This window comes from Schistocerca serialis, chromosome 3, assembly GCF_023864345.2.
Source record: "Schistocerca serialis cubense isolate TAMUIC-IGC-003099 chromosome 3, iqSchSeri2.2, whole genome shotgun sequence".
Classification (NCBI taxonomy): Eukaryota; Metazoa; Arthropoda; class Insecta; order Orthoptera; family Acrididae; genus Schistocerca; species Schistocerca serialis.
Window position 1 is genome coordinate 156,702,562 of NC_064640.1, and position 14,470 is coordinate 156,717,031.

Below are 14,470 nucleotides of genomic sequence, written 5' to 3' on the forward strand. Positions count from 1 at the left end.
TTACACAAATTTTTTCGAAGTAATTTTATTCGATATTGTTTGTTGCCGGAACTGCCCTTATAACGTAAAGTCTAAACTGCCATTCTGTAGGACAGGTAGAGGAACCAGAAAAAGTAAATCTCGCACACTAAGTTAATGAAGAGTCATGCGCTAGTGCGGAGCGTTTGGGGTGTGTTTTGAAAGGATTTTTCACTTGTGTTTAGGCGAGTACCACGTGGATTACCATCTCAAAAACAATGACTAAACCAGTTAGAGCCTGGAAGCACGCAGAGGAGTGTCTGACGAATGGTGTAAGTAGCATCCTTCGCTATGTGTGAAAATGACATCGTGCTGGAACGAACGGCCTTCAGCACGGAAATCAATGACGGCTCCATATTTCATTGAGAGAAGGAAGCACACAGAATACACACCCATTAATAACAGTCTTTCTAACAGCTTAACATAAAAATATAGACAGTATTAACCAGTTCACAATGGGAAAGTTGAAGATATGTCTCAAGAAAATACATTAGTCAGTAAGTTATAATTTTTTTGCGGGGTAACCAATACATGCAAATATTCTATCATGCCATAAGCTGTTATGTTAGTGAAGAAATTTCGAGTAAATTAATTATTTTAATACACTGTCGGTGGGAAAATTAGGACGCGAATTAACTAATTTTGTAACTAACATATATAAAGCAAAAAATACAATATTTCAGAATACACAATGAAGAAACTTCCACGTAGAAGGTGAAATTCGTTTGAGGCAATAAATGTCAAAATTTCATCGAAAGAAGCATTTTATTACCGAATAATGCTGTCGTAGAAAACGGCCCCTCCAGCACTCTCTTTACAATATATGAAACTTCGTATTCTGATTGAAACCGTCGTCCATGAATAACGAGTAAGGACGTTATGAAACCCTGGAAGCAATAGCTAATGACAGCCGAATACCCCAGCTAACTGTCGTTGAGAGAAAGAAGCAGTCAAAATGTAATTTATGTTGCACACCCAGTTCTAGTGATGAACAAATTGTAAATTTAATGATAAAGAGAACATTCATGTTGTGTCGCCTACCCCCAGGAACTGGAGTGAAGGCATAAAATGAATTACAACGCTATGAGCGTGTGCTGTCTGTGTATACTGGCCCACATCTGATCGCAGCTTTGATATCGCATACGTCCATAATATTCCGATGGAGTTGAATATGCAGATCATTGTTCTCTTACCGCTATTAATGTAGGAGCCAGTCACTTGTACAACACTGTATTTCCCATTAAAGTTCTTTAAAAAACGCAGAATTAGAAGGAAGTATAGGTTTCTGTATATGAAATGTGATACAATTTATCGCTCTGAAACATTAATTGTGCCGCCAGCAAATCTCTGTCTGAAAGCTCACAGTGTCTATATTAACAAAGATGTTAGACATATAAAACCTTTACTACATTTGACTGGTCCTAGGAATAGAAAATAAATTTGATAACCTATTGTCGGTTTATCGGTCAGGTAGTGCAATCTGTTTAGTACCCATCATCAATACGATATGTACGAAACTCACTGAAACGTTGTGACAAGACGACGCCACCCCTCAGCTGATCACTTGAGAAGATTTTATCACTGGAATACGTCGAGAAAGCCTACAATCCCGGAAATCAAATTCATATTTTCTGTACGGTATAACGATGTTCGCTATCCGTTCCATTAACAAGTTGATTACACCATTTTGATCTGTGCCTACGAAAACTAATTATTAGAAAATCAGGATACCGTATCGTTATCGCAATGGTTGTTTTATTTCTTTTATTTTATGTTTTTACCCACACGAGCATTTGAAATTCCTTCATTACAAGATATAAGCCCGAAGCTGGTAGATATACGCCAATATCAGCATGGGTATAAATTGAGATTAAAAGCTTTATCGATCTGATGATTATTGTTATTCTATACAACAATTGTAATATTTAAACTTAGAATTATCCTTATCGTAATGGAATTTCTGGTGATCTGCAAAGCTTTTGCGTTTTTAAGTATTTATACTTTTCTTCGTTAGTCACTTTTTATATTAACTACATAAAATTAGTTGAGCCAAAGTATTTCACCAATATCGTGTTATCTTCAGGTGCCAGGTAGTTACTACAGTATGACTTAATCTTGCGTTGTACAGTCCTAGCTGTCAGAATTTATTAGAAATTAATTACAGTTGCATTAATTATAACAATATGAGAACACGAAACTGCATGTATTGTGGATGTAATTAATCTATTCCAGGCACACTGTACACACAAATACAAAAAAAGCATCTATTCACAATCTGTACGTAAACGTTAATCTGGTGTGGTTACAGATGTTATAGGAATACAAGTCTGACAAGAATATGCACTATGAGTACCATCATACATAAATCGTTACATTAAGACAGTTGTTAAAATGAATGATTAGTACTAGTTTTGAACATCTACCAACTATTACAAGAAATCATTATTAGTAGAACAGCCTACTGGTTGTCAGTAAATTTTTAAAGGAATTTACTCTCATTCTTTCAACTGTCATTTAACAGTTTCTTTCTTTTCAATGCTATATATGGATATTTCAAATTCTCCATATTAATCAACAACGGAATGTCCTTCGTCCATTTTACACAATATATAGAGATACTCTGTTGTGCAAAATGGTGTGTATCCCATCCGGAGGTAGGGGGTGTAATGGAGCAAGGAAAGTTCAACCCCCAAATACACATAGGGCGAAGCATCACACAAGGCTAGCAAACGGTGAACCCCACCCACGGCTGTCGGGCATTTGTATGAAGTATATTCAGTGACTGAATGCCTATCAGCTACCAAGATAAGCCCCTTCCAAGATCATGGGCAATTGCGTGTTATAAAAATGAAGGACACACATTCACTGTGAGAGTTCTATCCTAGATAGTGATCTAAGACGAAGTCACCATCCATTCCCAACCCCCCCCCCCCCCCCCCACCCTTATCTGGGCCAAAAGAATGGTTTAAAAGAGGCGAAAACCTCTCCACTCACCCTTTTCTCGCTAAACAAACAGGATTGTTAAAAAATGGCAGTTTCCCCCATACCCCTCCCCCTTTCATCACTGGAGGATTTGCCTGCGTTTCGTTATACGAGGTCTGTACAGTGTGCTGACAGGATTATCAGTAGCACAGTTAATCTATTTATAAAAATGGTGGGAAATATTACCACAATTTACGAGGTAAGACTTTTAGCATTGCATTGTCTGACTGTGGTATGTCTGAATTGCTATAACTGATAAAAGCGTGACATGTTGTGCTAAATGGGTGGAAATATTAACATAATTTATGAATAAAACGTTTTGACATTACAGTGTGTTACTGGGGCGCTGCGTATTTACTATAAATTGGTGACTTCATGACATTATCTGTAAGCACTCCAATGTATGAACACCTCCCATGGATGCATAAATTTTTGACCATTCTTCTCCAAACAGCCATGTTCCATTCTAAGATGTATTACATTAATGTATGATTTTAAACGCTTAAAAATAGCGAAGTGTGATATTTAAACAAATGCATCAACATTCCACGTTAAACAACTAGCACAGCTATATTCCAGGTTAAACAAATAGCACACATCCACAAATACGAACGAAGTCTACATTAAAACTGCATTATTATTATGGTGTGGCGACACTTTAAGCTGCCCTTGTATACTCCGTAAATAACGGCGGGAAAATCCAAGAGAGGTTGTAACAATGGGAAATTGTACTGAAATGCAGGAGGATCTGCCACGAATTGACGCATGGTGCAGGGAATGGCAATTGAATCTCAATGTAGACAAGTGTAATGTGCTGCGAATACATAGAAAGAAAGATCCTTTATCATTTAGCTACAATATAGCAGGCCAGCAACTGGAAGTAGTTAATTCCATAAATTATCTGTAGTAGGCATTAGCAGTGATTTAAAATTGAATCATCATATAAAGTTGATCGTCGGTAAAGCAGATGCCACACTGAGATTCATTGGAAGAATCCTAAGGAAATGCAATCCGAAAACAAAGGAAGTAGGTTACAGTACACTTGTTCGCCCACTGCTTGAATATTGCTCAGCAGCGTGGGATTCGTACCAGATAGGGTTGATAGAAGAGAGAGAGAATATCCAACGGAGAGCAGCGCGCTTTGTTACAGGATCATTTGGTAATCGCGAAAGGATTACGGAGATGATAGACAAACTCCAGTGGCAACCTTGGCAGGAGAAACGCTCAGTAGCTCGGTACGGGCTTTTGTTGAAGTTTCGAGAAAATACCTTCACCGACGAGTCAAGCAGTATATTGCTGCCTCCTATGTATATCTCTCGAAGAGACCATCAGGATAAAATCAGAGAGATTAAAGCTCACACAGAGGCATACCAACACTCTTTCTTTCCACGAACAATACGAAACTGGAATAGAAGGGAGAAGCGATAGAGGTACTCAAAGTACCCTCCGCCACACACCGTCAGGTGGCTTGCGGAGTATGGATGAGGATGTAGATGCAGATATCTGCACTCACAACACATCGCTAAATGTACGCTGTAAGCAATTACCGTCACCGATATTAAGAATTTACGTCACAGCGTGTTGAAACCATAATGTTACAATACGATTACCCGTAGTAAAGTTGTAAATAATGACAGTAAAAGATTCACTCGTAAGATGGTGCTAAATGTACACTGTAAACTACCTTCCCACAACTGTACTGAATGGAAACAGTAGAGAAACACACTATTTAAAAACACAGAAACTAAGAAAATCTATGTCTGATACACCTTGTGCTCACTTGCGACGTACATAATACCTCAGCTGTCAGCACGGCTTATGATACACCAGGCACCTCCCGCCACGTTATAATCTTTGGTCGTGATAAAAGGTGGCAGGTCACAACAATTAACTCGAGTCTATGCCTACAGCCATGACGTCCCATGCTCTGATAATGTTACTGGACAGACACACGGAGAAAGAGAGAGAGTGGGCAACGGACAAAAAGCATCCCAAAGCCTTGACAAAATACTCGCGCGGCTCACTGAAGTCACATGTGCCACTTCATGGCATCGGTCGCACCGCACTCCACGGCTGCATTGCTCCGTAAACGAGCCTGCCCACCAACAAGGCCCGGGCGCCCCAGGAGGCAAACAGCTCTCTGCCGCTGCTTACGAAGAGACCGCTCGCAGGTCACACGCGTACACGAGCGTGCTGGCACAGCTCTGGGGTGTGCGTCCCCAATATGAATCAGTATGCTACATATTTAAGCTTCAAAGAAGCGATAGGAGAGTGGCTGAACCAATTTTTAAGTTCACTACTGCCCATTAAAATTGCTACACCAAGAAGAAATGCAGATGATAAACGGGTATTCATTGGACAAATATATTGTACTATAACTGACATGTGATAACATTTTCACGCAATTTGGGTGCATAGATCCTGAGAAATCACTACCCAGAACAACCACCTCTGGCCTTGATACGCCTGGGCATTGAGCCAAACAGAGCTTGGATGGCATGTACAGGTACAGCTGCCCATGCAGCTTCGACACGATACCACTGTTCATCAAGAGTAGTGCCTGGCGTATCGTGACGAGCCAGTTGCTCGGTTACCATTGACTAGACGTTTTCAATTTGTGAGAGATCTGGAGAATGTGCTGGCCAGGGCAGCAGTCGAGCACTTTCTTTATCCAGAAAGGCCCGTACACGACCTGCAACATGCGGGCATGCATTACCCTGCTGAAATGTAGGGTTTCACAGGGATCGAATGAAGGGTAGAGCCACGGGTAGCAACACATCTGAAATGTAACGTCCACTGCTCAAAGTGCCGTCAGTGCGAACAAGAGGTGACCGAGACGTGTAACCAATGGCACCCCATACCATCACGCCGGGTGATACGCCAGTATGGCGATGACGAATACGCGCTTCCAATGTACGTTCACCGCGATGTCGCCAAACACGGATGCGACCGTCATGATGCTGTAAACAGAACCTGGATTCATCCGAAAAAATGACGTTTTGCCATTCGTGCACCCAGGTTCGTCGTTGAGTACACCATCGCAGGCGCTCCTGTCGGTGATGCAGCGTCAAGGGTAACTGCAGCCATGGTCTCCGAGCTGATAGTCCAGGCTGTTGCAAACGTCGTCGAACTGTTCGTGCAGATGATTGTTGTCTTGCAAACGTCCCCATCTGTTGACTCAGGGAACGAGACGTGGCTGCACGATCCGTTACAGTCATGCGGATAAGATGCCTGTCATCTCCACTGCTAGTGATACAAGGCTGTTGGGATCCAGCACGGCGTTCCGTATTACCCTCCTGAACCCACCGATTCCATATGCTGCTAGCAGTCATTGGATCTGGCCCAACGAGATCAACAATGTCGCGATACGATGAACCGCAATGGCGATAGACTACAATCCGACCTTTATCAAAGTGGGAAACGTGATGTTTCGCATTTCTCCTCCTTACACGAGGCATCACAACAACGTTTCACCAGGCAACGCCGGTCAACTGCTGTTTGTGTATGAGAAATCGGTTGGATACTTTCCTCATGTAAGCACGTTGCAGGTGTCGCCACCGGCTCCAACCTTGTGTGAATGCATTGAAAAGCTAAGCATTTGCATATCACAGCATTTTTTTCATGTCGGTTAAATTTCGTGTCTGTAGCACGTCATCCTCGTGGTGTAGCAGTTTCAATGGCCAGTAGTGTATGAGTCGTTCGGGGTAATTCCAGAAATGAGTGTTGTTAACATTCTGCATACTGCAACGTTTCTGCAACATTTAGCTGCGTCCTTACGCTTCAGCTGAAGTACACCATCTGACAAAAAAGAGTGATGCACCCAGAACACATGGTCGGATATTAGTGCAATTTCGTACATGCACACGACATCGGTGGGTATGTAAGAAATATACACTCATCAAAAAATGTTTTGTATCACCTCTGTACCCAGAACTCCTTAAGACAGACGTTGACTGTGCATATTGTATCACAGACACAGGCCCTTTGATTGTTCAGAGATGTCAGTAAATCCGCCCGAAGATGTAAACAACCACGCATGGGCAGCGCCTATTAGACAGAGGGGGTCCGACAGCCGATCAGTTCCAGCCATTCCACCAGGAAGGAGGTACACGACTCGTGTTGCCTGTAGTTCATACCGCCGTTCGATCGCGCTCATTTGTTACTTGTGCCGGGAAGGGCTCTCGACAAGGGAAGTGTCCAGGCGTCTCAGTGTGAACCAAGACCATGTTGTTCGGACATGGCGGAGATACAGAGAGACAGGAACTCTAGATGACATGCCTCGCTTAGGTCGCCAAAGGGCTACTACTGCAGTGGATGGCCGCTACCTACAGATTACGACTCGGAGGAACCCTGACAGCAACGCCACCATGTTGAATAATGCTTTTCGTGCTGCGACAGGATGTCGTGTTACGTCTCAAAGTGTGCGCAATAGGCTGCATGATGCGCAACTTCACTCCCGACGTCCATGGCGAGGTCCATCTTGGCAATCACGTCATTATGCAGCGCGGTACAGATGGGCGCAACAATATATTGAATATATTGCTCAGGATTGGCATCACGTTCTCTTCACCGTTGAGTTTCTCATATGCCTTCAACCAGGCAATCGTCGGAGATGTGTTTGGAGGCAACCTGGTCAGGCTGAACGGCTTAGACATACTGTCCAGCGAGTGCGAGTCCCTGCTGTTTTGGGGTGGCATTATGTGGGACCGACGTACGCCGCTGATGGTCAAGGAGGGCGCAGTAACGGCTGCACAATACGTGAATGCCATCCTCCGACCGATAGTGCAACCATATCGGCAGCATGTTGTCGATGCACTCGTCTTCATGGACGACAATTTGCGTTCCTATCGTCCACATTTTGTGAATGACTTCCTTCAGGACAACAACATCGCTCGACTAGAGTGGCCGGCATGTTCTCCAGACATAAACCCTATCGACAATGCCTGGGATAAACTGAAAAGGACTGTTTTTGGACGACGTGACCCACCAATCACTCCGAGGGACCTACGTCGAATACACTTTGAGGAGTGGGACAATTTGGACCAACAGCGCCTTGATGAACTTGTGGATAGAATGCCACGACAAATACAGTCATGCAACAATGCGGGAGGGCGTGCTAATGGGTATTAGAGGTACCGGTGTGTACAGCAATCTGGACGACCACCTCTGAAGGTCTCGCTGTATGGTGGTACCACATGCAATGTGTGGTTTTCATGAGAGTAAAAAGGGCGGAAGTTATACTTATGTTGATCTCTATTCCAATTTTCTGTACAGGTTTCGGAACTCTCGGAATCCAAGAGACGCAAAACTTTTTCTGATATGTGAAGTTACAATGCTCAGTTACAGGTTTAACGGCTACCAGAGTGCATCAGTGCTGTTCGTGTTTGGTGATGCTGTCAGACGTGGAAGAATATTTAAAGGGCATGAACAGCATCATATGTTAAATGATCGCTGTGATGGACACGGAAATGCTACGTATGCATGTGTCTCAGTGGTATCAACAGCTCACAAACGTCTCGCGTTTTCATGCGTTACCTCTCATGTGACGGTACCATGGTGCCTTTTTGAACAATTCTCGTCTATACTCATTGCACGTATCTCCATGAACTATCTACGTCAAGTTGAGGTACTCCTGTGACCAACAAGATCCTCAAATCTCTCCCCAATATAACATGTGATGGGTCAGCTCGGTCGTCCATTCCGTTCCAGTGCCAGTATTCAGGATACCAAAGGCCAGTTACAATGGAAGTGGGCCAGTGTGCCTCTGATTGAGATACAACAATTTATGACACTATTCTCAAACGTATTAGTGCATGAATTCTGGCCAGAGAAGATGCAACGTCATCCTGACGAGTGGGCTCATACTACCACTTTTTTTTTGTAAATTTGACTTGGTTTTGTAACCACTAAAGTAACATCACATACCCTCTCAATACAAGAAGTTTCATCTCCTTTGGGTGCTTCACTGTTCATGTCAAGGAGGTATTTTTATGAAATACTCCAGAACAACCAAAGAGAGTATTGCACTGAAAACGAAGTTGTGTGTCTCGTTGGTGAGTAGTATTAATTTAAGCACAGAATATATGCAGTAGTCAATATGTAGACTACAGGTTTAGTACTTAGAACGAAAAGAGAGTCAGAAAATATGTGATTTATACTGAGGAAGTGAAGATATACATTTCAGGTCCCTATTACTATTATGTAACGGATCAAGGTTATTTATATCTTCCGTAATCTGCGTAACGAACCCTAGATGACAACGTATGTAACACTAAAAGTTTCCGAAAGCTGTTGAAGTTTCACATTCCCCTTACACCAGACGCTTTAGAACTGAGAAGCAGGGATGGTATTAAAGAAAAGATTTTCATTTAGAAACGGGCAAGAAATTAATCACTTGTACGTTGTTATTAAACTTGAATGCTCAATAGTTTGACGAGGACGCAGGCATTTCTCTCCGGGCAGCAGAAGAGACGACAACATCGGCTCGCTTCGGTGTGAACTCTTTCTACTCGTGCTCGCGGAATGTATACAGTGACAGTTCGTTCCGGTATTTATTCTACACCCATAGCCTCCGCCTAATTGTTAAAACTTTTGTTGCCTGTGATAACCAACACGGAAGGTGGCGATAACAAACACCCCTGCTCCACAAACTTCACAAGACCAGCCGCACACGAGGACATAGCCAAAGGGGGGATCCAGGGGGTCCGAAGAATCCCCCCTAGTTGACTAAATGAAATTACACACAACCCAGTTGCCGTGTAGTGAAGCTGAAAGATATAAGAGTCGCTCAAAAAGTTTGGGTTTGAGAGCGCAGCTTCAGCGCATATGCTACATAGAGCGACTCCGATGCGGGTATATAAGCGCCGGCATGTGGGCAACGGATTGATGTAGCATTCATGTCTTTTCGAAGTGTTTGCGGTAAATGCGGAACTATGGTGACGCTAAAATAAATGCGCCCGAACACGACTAAGGAAGGTCGAAGGACAAACACTAGTAGACATCCATCAGAAAATGACGAATGTGTATGGGGCTGCATGCCTGTCTGAAAGCACCGTTGTCGGATTGTCCGGCAAGGGGATCTTCTGCTTCATGATAATTCACGTTATAAGACTACCGCCTGCTAGTGTTATACCATAACTTCAAAGCTGAAGACAGTTCGTATAATGAAATTATTAGTCAAAGCAATTATAGTATAAAGAAGTAAAGCAGTGTTACCCTCTGGAAGAAATTTAGTTGTGTTGACCGTGATATACCTAACGGAGGTGGCTTATCGGAAGTGAAAGTCAGAATTACGTAAATATTTAAACAGTAACAAACAATAATTTTCCTATCCAAAGCGTCCAAATGATAATAAAAACGGTCGCCAGCCTAATTAGGCGTAAGAATAAGTACCATTCTTGCTCAAGAACTGAAAATAAGTACCTTCAATGGGCAAACACAGCCTATACTTTTGTCACACGAAAGTGCAATGACCTCTGGCACCTGCATATGTTCACGTTAAGGTTGGAGTTGACAGAGCAGAACAAACTAATTGCATAAATATAACAGATAACGATACACACTCTTACCTCCACGGCTTATTCAAACTGAATGTTGTCAATAACATTACTATTAGTATTCGCTGTGCAATCATAAATTGGACATAGGTTCATTCTCTCTTTCACCAATTACTTTTATATCTGACATGAAAAAAAATATTTCACTATCAAACTATTTCTCACTGTCCTCTGAATAAAAGAAGTTACTGTTTTCATAAATAGTGGTCTTTCTGTTACTTGTTACCTAGCATAAGCACAATAGACAAACTGTGGATCCTGTTACACTATTAATATGCACTTCCAATGCACAAGAGAGACAAGCACTTAGCAAACATGAGTATATAACTTTCCACAAATGCAGTTCACGACTTATACTGCAGTGACTCACCTTTTTAAATTTATAACAGGCAGCATTATGATCATTGAAAGGAAAAATTATGTTAGTAGAGCTATGGAGCTCTGGTGTTACAACGTCCCTACATTGCAAATGTAACGCAGAAGTTACGCAGACTCAAGTGAGAGATACTGAAGCACCCGCTCTGTAGTCCTGCTCTCTCTCCATGCCTTAGGTCTCTTAAAAAAGCCTTTGAATGGTCGAAGATTCTTGTCAAACAAAGATGTGCAGCTGGCAGTTACGGCCTTCGCCACGCACCACGGTATTTTATCCAACGGCGATCTTCAACCTGATGTCTGGATAAATTGATTGTCTCAATACTCACGGCGATTTTGCCTGAGTGGCATTCCTGTTCTGGACTATATGGCCTTCGAGAGAAATCTTTTTCATCGCCTCTTATCTTTTGTTTTTCTGTCAAACGACAAAAAAGGCTCGCACTATCGATAATCAACAGGACCGTCGACAGAATTTATCCATCGATATCTCGAACGCACTACAGCCTACCGCCTGCCGACTTTAGGCAAGACCAACTTCTATACCTAGTAGTATTTAATTCCGTTCAGTTTTTATTTTGTAAATCTATTCAGTTACTACTTGCAGCTGAATTTAATGTAATTGCTGTCGTCGTTTTGTGCTGTGTGCTGTTCTGATAGTTTTAATTATGAATAAGAAAAGAAAGAAGAGGAAAACCTATTTCATTCGCCCACTAGCGTGATTATAAGCTAACGTTATGTACACACAACAAAAATAGCCTGATTACCTGTTTAAAGCAGTTTTATGTAAGCACTGGAGTCGTTAATTTTAGATTGGTAGGACATTGGGATTGCTATATTTCAGAATTTTACAAAGTAGTGGAGCGGCAAACATCGTTAAGAATAACATTAAAGTGAAACCAATGCATAAAAATACAATTTACTTTTCCTGTGTCACCCAAAAGTTGCGTTGATCAACAAAAATATCGCACAAACGGCAATAGTTGCATATATTTAAAAATTTGTTCAAAATTCTGTCATTATCAGCGAAAGTCGCAAAATATCACCCAATCTGGACACCCATGCCGTTACACAATTATGAAAAGCGTTTCCGATACGGAAAGGTGGGAAGATGTTTGCGGAGAGCGTAGGAGGTATGTGATGACAGGACGTTCTGTAGTTTGTGCTTCTCTAAAAGATTTTTTTCAGCTGTATGCTTGAATTCGTGCGACGCGACTACGCCCACATCCTCCTAACTCCACCTTTCGTCCAAAATATATTTACGCTCTTGTAATACTATAGTAACTGAAGCCACGAACTCCCTGCTCAATAAGATATTAAAATGTGCACGCGTTCATGCACTATCAAATGAAGAATTATCACAATTAAAGGAGGAACACGTAATATAAAAAAGAAAGACACAATTTCAAACACAGATCAGCCAAAACATTATGGCAAGCGTCCCCCACGACGTTGGATACAGCCTGGTGGCATTGCGGACACGTGACGTGGTAACAAACATACCTAAGGGGAGCAGACACAAACGTGGGAACACCTGAACGAAGATATGGGCTGAAAATGTCGAAATACATTGCGATAAGTGACTTTGACAAAGAGCATACTATTATTACGCAGCGCCTATGAACAAGTATCTCGAAAATAGCGAATCTGGTCTAATGTTCACGTGCTACTGTCGTGAGTATCTACGAAAACAAGTATAAGTATAGTGAAAATACCACTAAGCTCTAAATAGTTGGACGTCGATAACTCTTCGGACAACTTGCGGTTCGGAGGCTTCCCTGATCTGGAAAATAGGATACATAATGATCTGTGACATGTCTACCGAAAGAGCACAATGCTGCTGCACTTACAAGTGTTTTGGAGCCCATATTGATCTCCATCGGGCGCCATCACCACGTATGCAAATCAGTGGCCCATTGTTTACGCGAATTACATGACCTGTACATAGACATCTAGTGCCACATACCTCCACAAACCTAATAAAAACTGTCAAATTCCTTATACGCAGAGTCAATGAACTATTTCGTTCCCTAGGGTGGACAAACGATCTATAAAAAGCAGGTGGTGATAATGTTTTGGCTCATTAGTGTATATTCCATCTTTTGTTGTGGTGCGTTTTATTTTATTTCAAAACAATGTTGGAAGACACTGAGGTCTCCTGACCTTCATTGCTTACATATTCCGCCCTCACTATCATATTCCGCACATCAAGACGCTACATTCGAACCCAAACTCGATAACGTAAAGTCAATGTTGTATGAATTCATGTAAACGATATGCAATTAACAAGTAAGCGCACCGTGGTTGAAAAACTCGAGGCTGGCATACATACATACATTCCACACACAACAGTCACAGAAGCTTTTAGTTCGGGAGAGAAACCACACAACGGGACGCCGGTCCCTTCAGAGGACGACCCAGCCTATGTTGACCGGTGACCGCCCGTGTAGCGGACAGCGTAGGCCCGAGTGAAAGGGGGGAACAACCCCATGTTCGGCTTAAAAGCAAATTCCGCTACATTGTGTGGGAGTGGCCAGCCTACGCATTCTTTACATATAGCACGCAGTTTCAGAGATTTTCACAGGGAGACAGCAAACGCCAAACAGGTTTCTGGATTGGTCACCTTAAACGAAACGTCATTCTCCCGTTTTAGATGAGCAATGCTGATTGGCAGACGATATTTCTGATGCCTTGAGCTGAAGGAATAATGGAAGAGACCGAAAGATATACCCCTTTCACGTCTGGTGTGGAGAGGCGCCGTTCTGTTGTCGCTCTTGGAGCGAGGAACAAGTCTCTCCTCAGTACTTCACTGGTTGGTTGGTTGGTCGGTTGTTTTGGGGAAGGAGACCAGACAGCGTGGTCATCGGTCTCATCGGATTAGGGAAGGATGGGAAGGACGTCGGCCGTGCCCTTTCAGAGGAACCATCCCGGCATTTTCCTGGAGTGATTTAGGAAAATCACGGAAAACCTAAATCAGGATGGCCGGACGCGGGATTGAACCATCGTCCTCCCGAATGCGAGTCCAGTGTCTAACCACTGCGCCACCTCGCTCGGTACTTCACTGGGAGAGCACCTCTGTCGAGAGCGAATCGAAGTGCTATTCTATATTGAGTCCTTGTGATTTAGCGTTGTTCACTGTGTTGCCCGACACACTTATTGTGCGGTGTGAACGGACAGAGTCATAGTTAAACGCCTGCGAACGAATTTTGAGTGGCATCGCGGTGGACTGGTTATCTGACCGGTGTACCACACCAATACTTAGACTAAGGGCAAATAGGAGTCCTTGACTTCATCAAGGCATAGGGAGAGTTTGATTGGCGAAGGTCAATCCAGATGGAACGAGAGTTATCTTATTCGTCAGCAGCGAGTGGCGCAGACAGCAGTCATCACAGCTTACGGTATTGGTCGCTACAGCTATTGCGAGCCCCATATTTCCTCCACAACAGTACACTTCACTGCATTTCACACACGACAGCCTCGACCATACCTAGCAATATTCTAAAGGATAATTATTCAAGTTGAGTAGGCGCGCCTTTCAGCCATTC